Source organism: Agelaius phoeniceus, chromosome 3, assembly GCF_051311805.1.
Source record: "Agelaius phoeniceus isolate bAgePho1 chromosome 3, bAgePho1.hap1, whole genome shotgun sequence".
NCBI classification, from domain to species: Eukaryota; Metazoa; Chordata; class Aves; order Passeriformes; family Icteridae; genus Agelaius; species Agelaius phoeniceus.
Window position 1 is genome coordinate 23,620,285 of NC_135267.1, and position 18,514 is coordinate 23,638,798.

General features: G+C 39.7%; 1 long non-coding RNA gene across 3 annotated transcripts in view; it reads left to right on the forward strand.

Moving 5' to 3' along the window:
* Positions 1-18,514, forward strand: part of LOC143693522 (uncharacterized) — a 98,641-nt gene that overhangs the window by 68,226 nt on the left and 11,901 nt on the right. For 2 of the 3 annotated variants that reach the window (XR_013181267.1, XR_013181269.1), the window contains one exon: positions 2,614-2,969. The exons of the other annotated variant lie outside the window; for it this stretch is intronic. This is a non-coding gene — a long non-coding RNA (uncharacterized LOC143693522). Of the gene's footprint in view, positions 1-2,613; positions 2,970-18,514 lie in introns of those variants that run through there. 3 annotated transcript variants of the gene reach the window in all.

Consider the following 18,514-nt stretch of genomic DNA (forward strand, 5'->3'; position numbering starts at 1 on the left):
CAGGAGGGAACAGGGCAGCTCCCATCCATTCGTCCATACATTTGAAAGAATCTATTTAAGTACATTTGGAGTGTAATGTAATTCATAAGTAAAATTCAAATAGGAAAACAGTTAATAAGACACTTTATGGAAGTAGGCTGTTTAGACATAAACTACCTCATGTTGAAAAGGCCCATGGACATAGGAGTAATTTCCATTCAGATAAAACAGGAAAGTGTTTCTATCCCAAACACACAATATTCATTTACTGCAGTCACACATATGCCACAAGCAAGGAAAATAATACAATATTGGAAAATTTGCAAAGTGTTTCAAAAGCGTCTAAAAGGAATTTACTTATTTACACCAGATGTTACAAATTAAATGCAGCCTTACAAAAGAAGATGAATGCTGTTCAAGTATTCAGTGTTTTCTAAGGTGTGACAAGAGCATGGAGCTCACAAAAACCTCCCAACCATTTACTGCCTGCAGTTCTATTTTAAAATGCTCTGGACCAATGACATGCAACAAGAACTTGAGAAACCTGGGATCATAGAATGATTTAGGTTGGAAAAGACCTTTAGAGATCATCTAGTATTCAACATGACTTTGAATACTTCCAGTACCACTTCTCTGGGCAAACCTTTGTCAGCGCCTCACTACCTTCATCATAAAAAAATATTTTCCTTGTGTCCAATCTAAGCCCACTCTCTTTGAGTTTAATACCATTGCCCCATGTGCTATCACTACAGGCCCTTATAAAAAGTCTCTGTCTTGCTCAAAAGCTCCCTTCAGGAAGTGAAAGGATAAGTTCTCCCTGTAACCTTCTAATGATCTAGCCCTCTGATTTATATATTGATACCTTCTTTGTGGCTCTCCTTTGTTGCTCTGTCTTATAGCACCTCACAAGAATAAAACAGGAGTGGGAAAATCCCCTCTCTCTCAGCCAGCTGGTTACACCTCCCTTTATGCAGCCCAGGAATGGCTTGACTTTCTGGGCTGCAAGTGCTTAGTGCTGATTAACCTTCAATTTTTCTTCCACCAATATCCCTAAGTGTTTCTCATCAGGGCTGCTCTCAGTTTTATCACCCCCATTCTGTATTGATACTGGGGATTACCCAGCCCAGGTGTAGGATCTTGCATTTTGCCCTGTTTGCCTTAATGAGGTTCACACAGACCCACCTCTCAAGGCTATCAGGTCCCTCTGGATGTCATCCCTTCCCTCCAGCATACTGCACCAGCCAGCTTGGTGTCAGCCACAAAATTAGCAGAATGTTTCCCATTTGGTTGTGTCTTGCATGTGAAAACAGCAAGTTGAACCTACAAACTTATTTAATTCAGCTCATTTTACCATGCTAATAAATATTTCTATTAATATTAAACTATATACTTGGGCAGGGCATGCAATATAGATAAATGTGATCTACTTCAGACCTCTGTGAGCTAACTTCTACTTATTCCTTGTAGGCTGGATTCTGCAGGTTGCTTTAGTTTGCCACAAATGTCATTGGTCCAGATCATTTTAAAATAGAAGATAACCCAGAGCACAGTAAAAACTCTGCTCAATAAGAGCATCTCTCAGCTGACAGCAGTGGTACCCAGAACCTCCATCAGAAAGAGCTGTTGTCCTAAAATTAGAGCTACAAAGGATAAAAGGTCTCCCTGAAAAATGTCTCTCTAATCTTATTTTATCTCTTTTAGATGTCTGGAGAGAAGTGTAATTATCTGAAAGAGTAAAATCTTGTCTATCTTGATTATTGCAGACACTGACTAGATCCATGTGTAGCCAGTGTGCTGTGTTCTCCCTTGACAGTTCAAACCAGAAACAATTCAGCATAAGCTCCATTTAGTAGCTGCAGAGAGTATGCTTTCCTTTTCCAGCTTTGCAAGAAAATGCAAATTATAATTTTATTCACTGCTCTTCAAGCCATGTGAGTTTTGTCAAAGGTGTAGGGCCTGGTCTAATTCTGCTGGGCCCAATGGAAGTTTTTTTCCTACTAACTTGCTTAAACATCCATTGGACAACAGGAATTCATTGGACCTCAGGCATAACCATCACTTTCTGAATTTATTAGTTAAGACTTTCACACACAAACACAGAGCCCCAAAATTACATTGGGTAGTAAGAAAATAATACTAAAAAGATATTTATGGTAAAATTTAGTCTAGCTATATGCTACATTGACTAAGCTGCTGCCCTTGGAAGAGTCTAAACACAAGAGCCTGCAAAGAGGTTTAAGGAACTTACCTGTGTAGAGAGAGGGCAAAGTCACACCAATAAATGAGAAAAAGATAATGAGGTCTTTGCAAAGATCTCTGTTGTTGACTTAAGTTGCAGTCTGGTGAATGACAGAAGGGAATATGAATTTTCACTGAAAAAAGTCAACCTCAAAACAAACAAAAATCCCTAAAACGACCCCCTGAAAACTAGATCCTTATTTGCCATCAAAACAAGTGGAAGATGGTGAAAGTGAACTGAGTCTTATGACTGTAATTTGTTACACAGTCAGTAAGCTAATATCTGAGCCTCAGCATCTGCTGACTGCTCACAAAAACATTCTATTTAGCAACAGTTTTGCTGATACTGTATAACAGATTTGCTTTATTTTCTCCTCCTTTTCCCTTTATTGCAAGGGCTATTTATACAGAAATAGAATGCTTGCTTCTGAGGAGTTCATCAGTGCCTTCTGGCGTTTCCATCCCTCTTATCACAAACAGATGATCAAGACCTGACACAGAGCACCAGCTGAGAGAGCTGACTAACCCTGATGAAGCAAAAGGCCTGGCTGGTGATTCAGAACAGAATATTCTCTCAGGAGGACTCACAGACCAAGGCTTCTGGCCACTGACCTACATTTGCCAGAGAGTTGCTAACTAATCTGTCACCCTAATTTGTGCATACGTGTTGGTGTACGCACACGTATTCTCTAGTTCATACATGTCCTGCATCTAATTGTTGGGTTATTATTACTTCTTCTTATCACTAATAAAAAAACAACAAGGAACTCTTTGAATTATTGATGTTGTCATCGGTCCTGCCATTATATGGGGCAAAAGGTTACTCAGATTTTGGTCAAATTAGTTGCCATGGATTTTCCCATGTCCGTTGCATCAAGCACCCATCCAACCACTCATCTTCCCCTGGTACATCTTCAACAGCCACATCTGTATTCTTTTGATTTTACCTGATGCTGCTAAACACAATTCTGGCAATAAAATGGATTCCATCTCATTCCAAATACAAGCCAGTAGCCATCTCCTAGGATTTTCCACCACCTTAAATTATTACTATTACACTGCCATAATTTGTCATGGTGCAGAAATGGTTTTAAAAGCTCATGAAGCTACTATCAGCTTCATAGCTGAAGTATGAGTAGGTGTATGCTCCCTAAACAAATTCAGATACATATTTTAAAATAAAGAGACATGCCTGACTTTGATTTTCACTGGGAAACTGAACCAACAGTGAGGATACCTTCAACACAATGTAAAAACACTCTCAGTAGAAATTCTGCTGTTACACTAAATTCAATTGCAATTGCAAAATTGTCCCATGACATAGCCCCTTGGGAGAGATTTTACTATTAAAAATCCCCAGTCCTGGTTCTCAGACAGCAGGGACTGGCTCACTGAGCATCCCAGAGCAGTTAGATTAAGGGTAGCATCTGGGTTACTGATGAAAAAAGCATCTAATTTTAAAGACTTGCCAAAATCAAAAGCTCCCACTGATGTCTCATTTTCTAAAGACTATAGTGAATCATCATAGGTCTTTGCCTTTTCAAGTTCAAAACTCCCTGCAGTCACATTCTTAGGAGGAGAACCTGGTTGCTAAAAACTTAAAAGAAAGGAGGGGGCTGTGACATTAGTAAAAATATAAAGGCAAGCCTGGAAGACTGAATGCTCAAATGGTGGGTACCAATTCAACCAAAGTTGAGAAAAATAAACTCTTTCTTTTTTTTTTTTTTTTTCCTTTTCCCTAAGAGAATAAAAAAGCTGTCTAGGAAGGAACCTTTCTGTGACAGACTGCAAATCCCATTTGTTATTCCACTTCATCCAAGGAGCTGAAACTCACTAAATACACTGCAAGATGAGGAAGAGCACAGCCCAGTGAAAAGAGCTGTGCAAGCAAATCTCTTCCAGTGCCACTGCAGTTCAACAATAACTCAGAAGGCCCTTTTTCCCCAGTGGAGAACAGTGACTCTTTTCCAATGGGAGCTATAGAGACTCCAGAAGTTTTCAGCCCTTCTTACATATCAAAATCCTCTGGAGCTCACGTACTCCAAGTGGGGATCACTTGGGCATGGAGAGTAACAACTGACTCCTCCAGCAGGACCCCACAGCCCTTAGAGGAGGCCAGCACATTCTAGCTGAGTAGAAAAGGGTAGGGCACAGGTTAGTCAGGCTTTTTCAAATTGCACTGTAGCATTTCTGCCTTCTTCCTTCAGTAAAAATCTGTTATGGTCTTTTTCCCAACAGAGCTCTAGTAAAGAGGAAAAATTCTGCTTCTGGGAAGCCTAGGCTATCTGATTTTATAGCAAAGGCTTTGGGGTGAAGTAAGTGAACTGAGATAGTTTATGTTTTTTAATTAAACTGGCTGGAAAAACAGAGCTCTGCTGCTGACCCTGCTGCTCAGTGACTCAGAGGGGGTTACAGCTCATCTTATCTTTGCATTTTAACAGCTTTTACCAATCACCTCTCCTACATCTCAGTAAAGTTGATGGAAATTCACACAACTAAGACACAAAACATTTCAACAGTATAATTCTCAGTTTCACATTCTTTCCTCCTGCTCTCCTTGTGGGAAAATAATGGAAATCTAGCATGAGATCTAAAGTTGCACAAATGTGGAGTGGAGGCCTGACTGCTGGGATTCAAATGGGGACGTGACCCTTATAGAGATCATCATAAGCTTTTTCTGAGAAGTGAGGGATATTGTGGTATAGCTCTGACACATCTGATGACAATTCAGAGCCACCAGAGATTCTGACTCAGTTCTCACCACAACTGCCATGCCTGGATGGCATCCAGCAAAACAGATTAGCACTTGAAAACTAGTTGCTAGAGATGTAGGTGGGTAGCATATCACAGTTGCCACCTCAGAAGAAACTTCATCTTTGGAAAAGAATTAGTAATTTTATAACTATCTCCAAATTACATCTGCATGTGTCCCAAGTGCAAACAATACTGCATACTGGGACTTCCACATGAAAACTGTGCAACTTCTTTGCTAGCACTCTGTCATGAATGCACCAACACAGAATTAAGCAACAAGAGCAGCAGACCAGGGGTGTACCAACCAACCAGACACTGTCTGTCCATCAGCCTAAGACACGATCACTCTCAGAAGGTCTGACAGTTCAGATTTCCAAGGAAAACATAAGAAAAGGCGTGGGTGACTTAATAACTGTGACTTTTCCTTCTGAGTAATGGTCCAATTCAGTGGTTCTTTCAAAATGAAGAATCTTTCCATTGATGTCAACAGATGTTGACCATCACACCCTGAGAAAGAGATGGTGAAACTTCTTGGTCTCTGTGACTACACTGGTTTTAAGAAACAGCCCAGTTTCCTTTTTGGCAAGTCTTGGCTAATAAACTGTTGCTTGTGCTAATGGTTTGCCATGGCTGCTGAGAAGGGGACCAGCTCTCACTGCAGGTCTCTACAAATTTTGTAAACCAGCTGATTGCTGTTCAGGACATGGAGGCAAACACTGCACAGCACTTCAAGGAAAGGAGGTCATGAAAAGAAACTAGACCTCTAAAAAAAGTGACATGAAAGTAAAGAAAAGTCATTGCAAATAACAGAGTTGATTGATGAAGTCACTTTAGGTGAAGATGCAGCTAAGAGTCAGACCTGTCCCTTACTAAAGCAAACAAGATGTTTTTACATAAACCTGGTAATCAAAGGCTACACAAAAGTTGGATTTTCTGACTCAGATTTTACACCGCAGTTTGCACCTCCCTTCCATACCCCATCTGCCTCTCTTTTCTCCCACAAAAGAGTATTCCTGTCCAAATTATTTATCAGGAATTATCCTGGGCCATAACATGCCTGGATCATATCAGAGTACTACTGAGACACATGTTGGTCACTAGTGACCAAAATCATGCCTGAGAGCATGCTGGCAGTCCAATGATCAAAGGACAATTCCCTAACCTCTACCCCAGGACTCCCCTTACCTGCTCATATAGACATAAGTAGGAAAAAATGGGGGGAAACGCCTTGTGAAACCAAGGCTCCTTACTTGTCACCATGAGGTGTTAAACTGTACTGCTGTCTGCTCTTCAGGAGGTTTCCAGTTTCACCTCACCTTTGGCTTGAGGCACCAGTTCATTCATTCTGAAGCTGTTTTTATGTGGAATGAGAATATAAAAACCAAACAACGTGTTCACACCTTTAAAATTTCACTAAATAAAATAATAATCAATTCTCTCATACCCAGTAAGGAAGGATCACACCAAAAATGTGCACTTTGCCAAAAGACCCCTTTGGGACACAGATTAAGGCTGGACTCCTGCCTCTCAGAAGCTGTGCAGCCAGGAACAGTGTGGTCGCATCCCCAACTCTAATTTGTTAGCCAGAGTCTTTAACCAGCTGTTTGAGATATTTGAGAAAAGACATAGCTGCTAGCAGGCTGCTAGAAATTACATAGATTATCTTATGACAATAAGTTCTGTTTTGAAACTTAGCCCTGAGTATTTCTGAGGGAATAACAAGGAAAGACAAGCATTGTGAAGACAAAACAGCACTGAGTTTCCATTTCCATAGCACTTTATAAAAGCTGTGATTCTATATGGTCACTTTTTGAAAACAGTTTTAAAGGAAACGAAAGGTTCCAAAGCAAATGTAGTGGCCATGTTCCAAACAGAGGAAGCAAGGAGATTTCAAGGTACATTTGAAATTTACAACTCTACACTAAGCTTTGGCACAACTTAGAGCTGCTTTTTCACTGGAATCATCAGCTTGGAGGTTCCTTGGTTGTTGGTTTGATTTTTCTTTCATATGATTCTCAAGTCCCCTCCTGACACAGTAATGTCACCTTTCTGTTCCTTGGAATCTGCTCAGAAGAGAATATGTTCATTATAGAAAATGACAGACCTGAAACTTTATAATTTTGGGAAAAGAATTAAAGATTAGTGTCAAGATCAAGTGAACTTTCAGGACAGAAGGAGTTCCCTCTACTTGACATGACTTACCATGAACTGCTGCTTGCACATTGTTTGGATGTTGGCATTTGTTCAGCTGAGTTGATCTCTTATCACAGCTGGCTATCAGCCTGCTGCAGCTGCTCCTTCTTGACCTTTCACTTGCAGTATATTTTCTCCCCAAAATCTGTTAGGATGCACAAGGCTGGGCAGCACTTCCCTGGGGATGACAAACATCATTGGCAGGGCCCTCAACACCTGCAAGAAGGATGCCTCCTAGTATGATGTACATTATTAGGAGCAGAGTTCTACACAGCAGAGCAACAGGAGTGAAGAGGAAAATATCTAATGGTTCAGGTTGCAGCTCTCTCATCTATAAAATTGAGAGGCAAGCAACAACTGGAGAAACCTCAAAAGCAGCTACTAGAAAACTACAAGGGACAAAGATGACACTGACAGGGCCTATGGGAATGCAGTATTTCCCAACAAATAATTAATTAACAACAGCTTAGTATGATGGAAGGGAGAGAAATTTGGACTGCAATACTACTGAGAAAGTCTCTTTTTTTCCTTCTCTTTCTGTCTGCCTCTTCCCTTTCTGCACCCTAAGGCTCTTCTCTCCCTGGTAACTGCAGGGTAGCTCACAGCTGATGCCTTCAGAAAAGAGGGTTCTTTACTATTGAAACAGACCATCTCTGGTCCTTATTATGCCTGGAATATAAATCAGATGTTACAACCAATGGAATGTCTTTATATCTCTCTCAGGGAGAGGGAGTAGTAATCTACTCTGTAAAATCCAGCCTTACCAATAGCTAAAGTCAAAAATCAAATCAGTCTTCTGAGGGTACCACAACATTTCCCACTTTGATCTCTGCAGGGGAACTAAAGGAAAACAATATATGCCTGTCATATGTTGTTTCTGGGCTCCTTGTTTTGGAGGGCTCCTAGGGTGACTCAGTGATATAGCAATAAGTCAGTATCCCACACACCTTACCACCAGGGATTAGGACATGGGCACCAGAGAACACACTTACCTGCACACATTGGCATTTTGTGACAGAATCTCAGTTAAACAGTGAACAACGGTCAAATGTTAAATAATCCCTCAATTTCAAAAGGAAAAATTGCTATGAGCAGTTGCAACCCCTTACAGCAGAATTAACCATGTCTTGAAGAGCTCCTCTCCAGGTGCCACAATCACTCAAGAAAGGATCCTTAGATCCCAGCCACATCTCCACCAGGAAGGCCAAGAGCAGATCCACTACAAACTGCAGGGGCAGGATGGGGCTGCAGTGGGCTCAGCCAAGACACTGCTGCCACAGGCTGCTCTGTAGCTATGGGGCTACAGACTGTGTCCTGACCAGATATCCTGGTCAGCCCAGGAAATCCAAGAATTCCAGATGGGGACATGGGTAACACAGAGAGAGCCATGCTGCAGCTTAGGGGAGGATGAGGCTGATAGTCCCAGCAGAAATGCAGCTTCAGTGGAAGGGGGGGAATCTGCAGACACATCCTCACCTCTCATTGCTCCCCAACCCTTTAATGGTGCCCACTTAAAGCTTCACAGATTTTAGGGGAGAATCCTGAATGTTCTCTGTTTGCATTTTTATTGTTAAACATGCTAAATATTCTTCATATGTTTTGAAAAGCTAACACATTGTCTAGCCCAGCCCATCAAGCTGCAAAATTAGATGATGTTGAGCTTTGAACTCATGTTAGTGATTACACCCCTTCATTTACACTCATAGCTGGGGAGACAGCTGTCATACATGTGTGCTCAAGATGCTTCTGCAGAGAACTGAAATGCAAGCATCACAGTTTGTACCTTTTTTGCTTCCTTTTTTGCCTCCTTTTTTCCAAGCACAGTCAGATACTACATTAGGAGAAGAAAATTATTTAATTCTATAAAATTTTTATTGAGTTGCGGGGAAACAAGTCAATCCAGGCAGCAATGCAGATATATTTAACTTCTATTCATCCAGTCATCAGTATTCTGTTCTTGCTGTTGAAGCAGTCCTCTAAATATTAGGTAGCTAATGAACTTGTGCCTCTTTAGTGACATCAACATATTGAAAACTTGTAGATTGGAATTCACTGCCATTTTGCTTTTTTCATATAGCTTTTGCAATTTGCCTAATATTACTCAAAATATTCAGTGAGAGAAGGGGCCAGTTTTGGGGGAGAAGAAGGTATAAGGGTCAGTTACATATTTCATATGTATATATTCATCAAGGCTTCACTTCTGAGCATTCTGTCTGTAATTCAGCAAGACAGCTAAGAGCATTGCAACACAGCAATATGAGGGCACATGTATGCTTAGAATTAGACACAGACATAAAATCTTCCAGAACTGGAACACATAGCAAGTGTTCCACTCAAAGTCCACTAAACAATGAAATTCAGGAAGTAAAAATGCATTTTGTAGTTCATGGTTCTTTTTCTGTCAGCATTCCAGGAGCAAAAGCAAAGAATAACTGTGGGAAAGATCAAGTGCTTAAAAGCTTCTTCAGAAAAGATATTTAGTCCTTAAAGAAAAATATACATTAAAAAAAATCCCCATCATTCCAGCATTTCACAATACACATCTCTTGATCATTTGCATTAAATATAATGTTCTGAAAAGGTCAAAGAATCACATGACTGTGAGACCAGGAGAAAAAGGCATTTATATGGTTATACCAAAAAAAAATGCAGTTTATTTTATATCTTGGGACCACATCCTTGGCTTTATTCAATTCCAAGCTTTTTAAAGTACAGTGTATGGAAAAACTAGAGATATGGTTTATCAAAATTCATATATTTTTACAAGCTGGATACAGGTCTTAGAGTTGTAGGAGAATCATAATTTAGAGTAAAGAAAGGAGCTGAAAAATGCTGTTTGAAAATTATGCACTTTTTATACCATTCATAGTTATAGTAGAGCCCTAGTTTAATAGAAATACTACCTAAAAAAATTTAAAAACCAAACCAATAAACTTCACCCTAGAAACAGCAAAAGATTTTCTTTAATAATTTATTTGAAGCCTGCTACACAAAGTTAAATTTTCAGAGCAGTAAAATCACAGACAGGGTGTTACTTTAAAGAATTTCTTCAGGAAATTCAAAGCAAAAGCTGTATGCCTCTAAGTATACTATGAGTTTCCTGGCATTTGCTTGTCTGGTGCCAACAAGAAAGCTTAGGAATGCCACTATTCCAAGAGAACTGGCTAGAAAGCATCTCATTTTTCCAAGGCAATAAATCTTCTCCAGCATATCAGATAAGAGACAGGTCTTTCTCTTGACATGCAGACCTATCTGTTCTCATCCAAGTGGTGAGCTGGAAATCTCAAGACATCCGTTTACTCTAGGCCAAGAGTCCATAAAATTCCAAGAAATCTCTCTGGAGCTTACCTCAGAAACAGAATACCAAAGCAGAACAAAGAAAATAATTAGGAATTTGCTTTGCCAACAAATACAACATCTCTTTATTCTGCAGCTAACACAACCTCCCTTCCTATTGGCAGCATGCACAGAGTGAGAGAATATGAACAATATGAAGGATTAAAGATAAATTTGGAATTTTGTCCTTTGATTAAACAATGCTTGACTCCCTTTCTGAAACCAGCAAATAAGAGCTAGTGGCAATGACCATGGGGAAATTCTGTTGAACTCCCAGCCCCCTTTTTTTCAAGAAATACTGAATGCACATGATAATAAGATCACAAAAAGTGTCATAAGCAAGCTGGAAAAAAATGAAACTTTCCTCTTACGAAGATGAACACCATCTTGGCTCCTTTAAGTTGCCCCCACTCAATCATTTCCCTCCTTATTTCTTCCTCTTCTTCATATTTCCTAACGTAATTTGGATTTTATGTAGTCCATTAACAATAACAAGAAATATGCCCAAAAGATTTGCAAACAAAAACTCCCCTGGACTTTGGTCTGAATCTTGACTTTTCTCAACTCCACCATCATGCTCAAACAATTCATCCATCATGACCTGAAACATGCATGGACAGACAAATGGGATTGCAAGAGCTCACAAGAGGAGAAAAGCAAAGCGGCTGACAGACAAACACTGGACAGTTTTTCCCCTGAAAGAGTTAGCTGGAAAGAAAAGGCAAAGGTAAACACCATCCATCAGGCCTTTTCATTAAATGAAAACTCCTCTTGTCACACAGTGGTCTCACCCATCTGAGCTAAATGCACAAATTTAACTGTCTTCAAAGTCATACGGCAATTGGTTTTGTTGCATCTGTGCTACTTACTACTGACAACCTATGCTCCATTACAAGATCCCCGAGAGAAGAAATCCCCGTTCTGAAAAAATAGGCATAAACACCAACAATGCTGAGGGTAAATGGAATTTTTTTCTAGGTCCAGAGGAGCCACAGCACTGCAACCCCCATCCTGGGTAAAAGTGAAATAGTCAGGTTTGAAGCATACCTCAAATTTCCATAGGAAACCAGAGAGTAGAGCAAAGAATTAAATTCAGTATCAATTGAATAAATTTCATTCAGGTCTCAGGTCAGCTCTGTCTGACCAGCATGTCTTGTTTCCTTCAGTTCAAAAACCAGTTTGATTATACTACAGAATCTGCCAGAGAAGCCCTTCATTCTATTTGCAGTATCCACACAGTGGATGGGATACATTTGACTAAATAAACTTTCTCAATCAACCTAAACTCAAAGAACTCTTCATGAAGATAAGGCAGTCTTCAAAACCCTTCCCAATAAAATTCAGCCCCAAAGAGTGGACTCTGGGATCATTCATTTTATCGTCATTAATATCTGGTTTTGGCTTTAGATGAAATTATCTCATCCGAACACTCATCTAAACAACTGCACTGACATTCCAGAAGCCTGTGAACAAGATTATTTTATGGAGTTCAGTAACAAACAGTGCAGCACAGTGGGTGCTGTGGGAGAGGCAATCCCAGCTCAGGTTACACACCTAAGGTTACACTCATGGATAGAACTGTTGAAATTGGTGGCTTTATCTGAGTGTTTACATATTTAACTTTCAAGTGGGTGCGGGCCAGAGCAAGAACAAACAGTGAAATCTTGATGTGTTGTAATCACCAAAGGTCCCACTGAAGTCAGTGCTGTAAAGATGCCATCTGTGGCAGCAAGAATTACACCCAGCAATTCCTGCAGACTTGGGATGCTCTCCTGCTGCTATTCTGGTCTGTGCCAGTAGTACTGAGCACATGCTTTTGTTTCATTACTTACCTTCTTTTTCTATTTTTCCCCCCAATAAAAGAACAGGTCTGAGACACGTAATTTGCATTATTGCAAATTCAGGGATTTTCTGGCATTATGGATAAAGTAATGCAATCTATATACATTGCACACTGGGGGATTTTCTGGAGTTCTGAAGAAAGTCATGCAATCTATATTAAAAAACTCTTTCATTAGGTACATGGTGTTGTTACCTTATGCTTGCCATGAGATTCTAGAACAAATTTGAATAGTTGCAGTGACTCAGATGCTCACTGTTACCTTGCTAGGCCAGTATCCTGGAAGAGGGGAGATCTCCCAGAATGTGTGCAATGTTGCCATCTGTCTCCCTGCCCTCTCTGCCTGCTGATAACTCACAAACACCTTAAGTACTACATCCATTTTAACAGACAGGGGAGAGAAGAACTTTTCTAAAATGTTTCACATAGCACGGCAGGAATTGCTAGAGAGCACACCAGGTCCATCAAGTCCAAGAGAGACCCTTCAGCACATAGGGTTCTTTTCTTATTTATTCCCTGATAACAATTTTTTTGGTGTCACAGGTTCAATTTCAGAATCGAGTGAGGCTCCAATATCTGCTGGGCAAGGCACTCTTGCATCTTAAGACTCAACAGTCTCAAAAATCACATAGTGGTACACTTGTTAATGAACACAATTCTGCAAACCCACTAGACATCAGTGTGCCAAAAGTATTCAGATGGCTTGTCCACAGCCTTGTGAACAGACACAGCAACAAGGGTGTCTGGGTAGCCCATATTTTGCATTCAGGGACATCCTTACAGATATTTGGCTTAAACTGTATTCCAGGCACTGACTGCATAGCCAAGGAAAACACAGCTTCACAGAGCTATTGTTCCTTCTCACTTGATTTATTTCAAAGTATGCATACATGCATACAAAACTCAGCAGATAGCTCCAACCATATATCTGTTCATCTGTGGTCAAGCAAAAAAAGACAAGATCCCTACGGTGCAGAAGGCACAGACAAGTATCACATTACATTTTTCCACTGGAGCAACCGTCATCATCTACCACAAGCAAAAAATGGTGATGCCAAAAGCATCACACAGATGCAACTTTCCAAGTAGCCTCATAATCTTCTAAACTTAAACATTTTCTAATAAGGAAGAAAAATTTATTCCATTGTCAGTCTCAATCATTGACTTCAAAAGAATATAACAGTCCAGGAACGAAAAATCAGCAGCAGCTTCTAATGATTCGCAGCAGCTAACCAGTCTAAAACTTAAAGCCCTGGGTTTGGGTGCTTGTAATTTTCTGCCAATTCCTGCTTTCCAATAAAATAAAATATTTTCCATGGTATGTATAGTGTCAAGGCCCACATATGAGCATAGAGTTATAGAACAGATTGGGTTGGAAGGGACCTTAAAGATCATCTACTTCCAAACCCTCTGCTGTGGGCAGGGATGCCTTCTGCAAGACCAAGTCACTCAAAGCCCCATCCAACCTGGCCCTAAGCACTTCCAGGAATGGAGCATCTCACACTCATTCCTGCCATTGTTAAACATTTCAGCAACCCTTTCCTCTCTAAATTGTTTCCTTCCATAGAGGAATAGGAATCCTCAGAGTAGCACAAACCACCTTACATAGTGCTAGGGTATGTGTGCAATTATAAACACAAGATGAGAAGTACAAAAAGTGATAAGAGTGCTAAACATGTAAAAGCAATGCATCTGTAACTCGTGTGGAAGCACCATCCCAGTACAGGCTGAGTTGTCCTCCCTGCTCCCACTGCTCTTCTGTGGGAGCCAGAGGTCTCAGAAAGAACACAACAGAGCCTCTCAGTCTGCATTGTCCAACCCATTTCTCCTCTCTGGATTCACTCTCTCTTTAATCTGCTGATAGCTATTTTGACACAGAGTAGTATTTCACTACAAACCCCTTCTCGGTGCTTCAGTGGCCAGAGCGTGGTGGCGCATCAATATAAATCAATGGAGATAAGCCGAGAGTTGTTAAGAGCTACAGCTGACATCTGTACCCTCAACAGCTCAACAATTCACTCATAAACAATAGCCACATTTCCTGGTTTTATGTTTTCATAAGTTAATGAAAAGAGATAGGTTTCCCATGAGAGGTGCTGGAGCTCCACACAGCATTATTTACCCTTCTTTCAAAAGCATAATCATCGCCAACGGAAATTACTCAGAATGCAGTAAAACATGTTTTTCTAACAAAATGAAGTCCAAATCCTGCTTCCTGGACCAACATGAACTTTCCAATAGAGGACAATAAAGCTACCTCTCAGACCAGGAAAAACATATTTGGGCCTTATTCTGAACCATCCAAGAGCGGTAAATAAATATGTAGAGACAAACATTTCACCTCATTATGCTTTGGTTTATGGAGGACTGGGGTGGTGCATGCACAGGAAGATTCTTTAATGATCTCAGGGTGATACTGAACAGACCATGCTGAAAAGCTTTTTTTGATTCACTAATCCCAATCAAGTAGTGATGTTACAAATATCTTTCAACAAAAACACCCACATCTTTGTCAGTGCTTGCAAAAGAATTAGCTATAGATCAAACTAATTTAGATATACCAGAAGAAAAACAAAATCAGGAAGCCATTTTTCTTTCCTGTATATTTTTAAAGCATGTACGTAGAGGGTTTTTGTAACTGAAGCAGGTAAAAGAGAATTTTTATTTCTAATCTGTCTGCCTCTATACTGTGGAGATCATTTCCAACTTTATCATTTCATGTCTGCACTAGAAAATTTTACCAGTTTTTGTACTGCAGGGTCTGGGTGGGATGATCTATTTCTTACTTAATTGACAAAGTTGTAATGGTTTTTCAATTCCTCCACAAGAAGGAAAGTACTTTAGTAAAGTATTCCTCAAGTGTATACTTACAATGCCATGAATTTCTGCAGGCAAAATTTTTCTGTTGTCATCATAAACTATGTTTACCCTAGATGAGTTCAGCATTCTGGTTAGAGACAAATCTTTTCTGATGAGACTATGAGGCCACTAAAACTTTTCTTATGCATGAATGGTGGCACTGTTTTTAAACAGAAACTTGTTTCTGTTCAAATGAGCTCTTTATAGAGCATTTTCTCATATGATGATTGCAGATATTTGATCACAGTAAGCAATAAAAAACTAAGTATGTTTAGTTCTTCTCATGTATCTTCAAAAAAAGACAAAGTTTTACATTACCCATTTTTTAAATTTTAAAATGCTAAACAACAAAAATTTTAGGCAGTCTCTGACAGTAGTAAGGACCAACATGGAAGACTAGGGATGACTGGTTTTTTCCTGCTGTGCAAATATTACTTTTCTTGTTTGAAAGTCAAAAAACAATATCCAGATATGGTTGCTGGATATTTAATAGACAATCATTACTCTTCTTCAGAAAAGAACCCCAACATAATAAACAAACACATCTCAATAAGAAGTGTTTCACACCAAGGTCATTGCCTGATGTCCCAGACTCTCAGGCACCAAAGCCCACTGCCACCAGCAGACCTGGGAGGGCAGAGCAAACAGAGCTTTTGCACCACAATAAAAGCTGATGACTGAACAAAAATGATGTGTGATTTTTCAAAGGCCAGATGAAGTGTTTTATGCAGATGACAACTCTGACCTGGACCTCTACCCTCTAAATTGTTTGACTTGTGTTTTCAAAGTATGCACCTAGATGAGACGGATACAACAGGTGAGTTTACTTAAATAAATACCCACAAGCATTTCTGAAATTACTAACTTTTGAAAAATCCAAAGAAAATCTAGTTCTTCAAAAGTTATGTTCTCTACTCACAGTTTCACTAAGTCTCTTCAGCCAGCAATCATGGACACAAACAAACTCTTGCTCTCTGCAGGCAACTTGCAGTGAGTCCTGATGGGTTTTTTTTGTTACCACAAAGCATTTTTGGCACAATGGGTAAAGTTTTTCAAGCATCAAGATGGAGCACTTGTTGTGTGCAGGTTAAACACTTGGAGTGTTCAGAGGGTTTTGTGCTGAATGTGGGCTGAAATGGTGATGCAGAGTCCTCTAGCCATGCACATGTACTGTACAGCAGCACCCTGGCCCAGACACCATCCCAGCTGCACTTGATAGGCTCAAAGTCTGTCATGGTTCTGACTGCTCTGATAAGCAGCTCAGCTGCTCTTCCTTTGCCATGGAACCTTTTGAAGTTTAGAAACTAAAACAAAATAATAAACAAATAAAAAGAAAAAAAGTAATTGTTTATCTCAGAGTAACTGAGACTCTAAGATGAGGTGTTAACTTAGACTCTACCTTATTCAGTTCTGGTAAAGAAGATTAGGCTGCTTTTGCACTGCCCAAAGGAGTGTCCTGCCCTATAAGAACACCTGACCTACTCCTATTCCTTGTGGAGTCAAGGAGCCCAGAAGCACGAGGATTTAAAACCAGCAAAAAGAGTTACTAATCCACCCAAACAAAGCTGCTGAGAAAGCCTGCTTGCTGTATGTTGAGCAGCCCTCCTGTATTCATTCCTTCACCAGTTACCCACATGGACCCCACCTACCAGCTCTTGTAACACCTAATTAACACTTGCAGGACTCCTTAAACATGATCTTCTGAAATGGGCACCCAATCCACAGGGAACACCAGGCCATGTGGGAAGCATTCAAAATATGGATCAAGACCCACACAAGTGCTTTAGAAATCTCAGAATATCAGTTGTTTTTCAAACCAATCAACTGATGCTCTACAAAGGATGCATTTTTAATGTTTGTTTTGCCTGATGATTTCAATTTGCTACGATGTTCAGAAAATCTAGAAAACATCCATTTCAGAGCCATCCAACTTCCAAAATGGAGCCTCTCCTCATCTTTAATTTGATGTCTTCCTGTGCCATGGCCTCTCACTGCTGGTATGTCTTCAGATGGAAAGGTTTTAGGTCTTGAGTGCTGACAGGAAGACTGGGTGGTTGAAGAAAGCCTATCCCCTTATTTGAAAAACATTTTAAATACCTTCCCTTTTACTAAAGATATTACTTAACATATAGACCTAGGTCTAAATTTAAAAGATATAATATGTATGAATATTGAAATAATCTTTACAACATCATGATCAGAAGAAAGTTCAGATAAATGAGAAGAAATGTAGTAATTAGTGAACACAAATGAGCTGTATAAACTAAGAGATGCTGCATAGCACTGTTTCACTGAATGACAATGTGATCTAATTTAAGAATAAAACCAGCATGAGTCTTCCAGGTTTGAGGTCCCAGGTGAGAGTTTGAATATCTTCTATGACAAATAGCCTGTAACAACTCCAGTAATTATGTTTAAATAATTTTCCAACAATGAGCTTGGAGGTTTAAAATGTTCTCTATTTTACTGCACAGACTTGCTAAACATGTTAAGGAATACAGAGGTAGATAAAAATGAGGACAAATTTAAAACAATAACAGTGAATAAATAGGAACTACTTACTAAAACAAAATATATCCAAATTACAGAAAGATTCCAATAAATCAAACCATATACTCCTTGAAAGAGAATTTTACTGTCTCAATGGTGCTAACCTTTCAATGCCCAGTTAGCCATTACTTCATCAAAATCTCAAGTAGGAGAATTACTGGTGTGCTCAGGCTGCCTTTAGATTTCCTAGTATTTTCTCATTAATGTTAATATGCCGTTAGAACATTGTGCACTTGAATTAGTGACTCATGATATTAGACATAGCCCTAAGGCAATCAAGAGTCACAAATATCTCATAGCACACTTCAGTAGCAGTGCTCTGTAAAATATCCTTTGCATCTGAAATTCATCACTTCCTCAGCAATCTCATAAAAATGGTAACTTTTAGAGATGCCTGCAGCAATGCAGGCAGAACACAAGCCCTTCTTCCACAAGTTACTTCCCAGTGCTGTTATCAACATTCAGTGGTGGAGCTGGCTGGTAGGGAGCAAAGCTCTGACAACTTGTCATGTTGCATCAGTCACTGCTGATACAAACCGGTGAATAACGTAGGATACAGACAGAACTTCTGCAGAGAATGGCAAAACATCAAAATGACAGCAAGGTCATTACTGAGTGATACTCATTTTATAGTGTGTTTTACTTAATAACACTGACAACAGGTAGTTATTTTAAATGCAATAAAACTAACTGTTTCTTGGTGTCAGCTGAAAATGAGACCTTGTAGGAATCCGGGCTTATAAAAAAGGAACCAAACAACCAAGT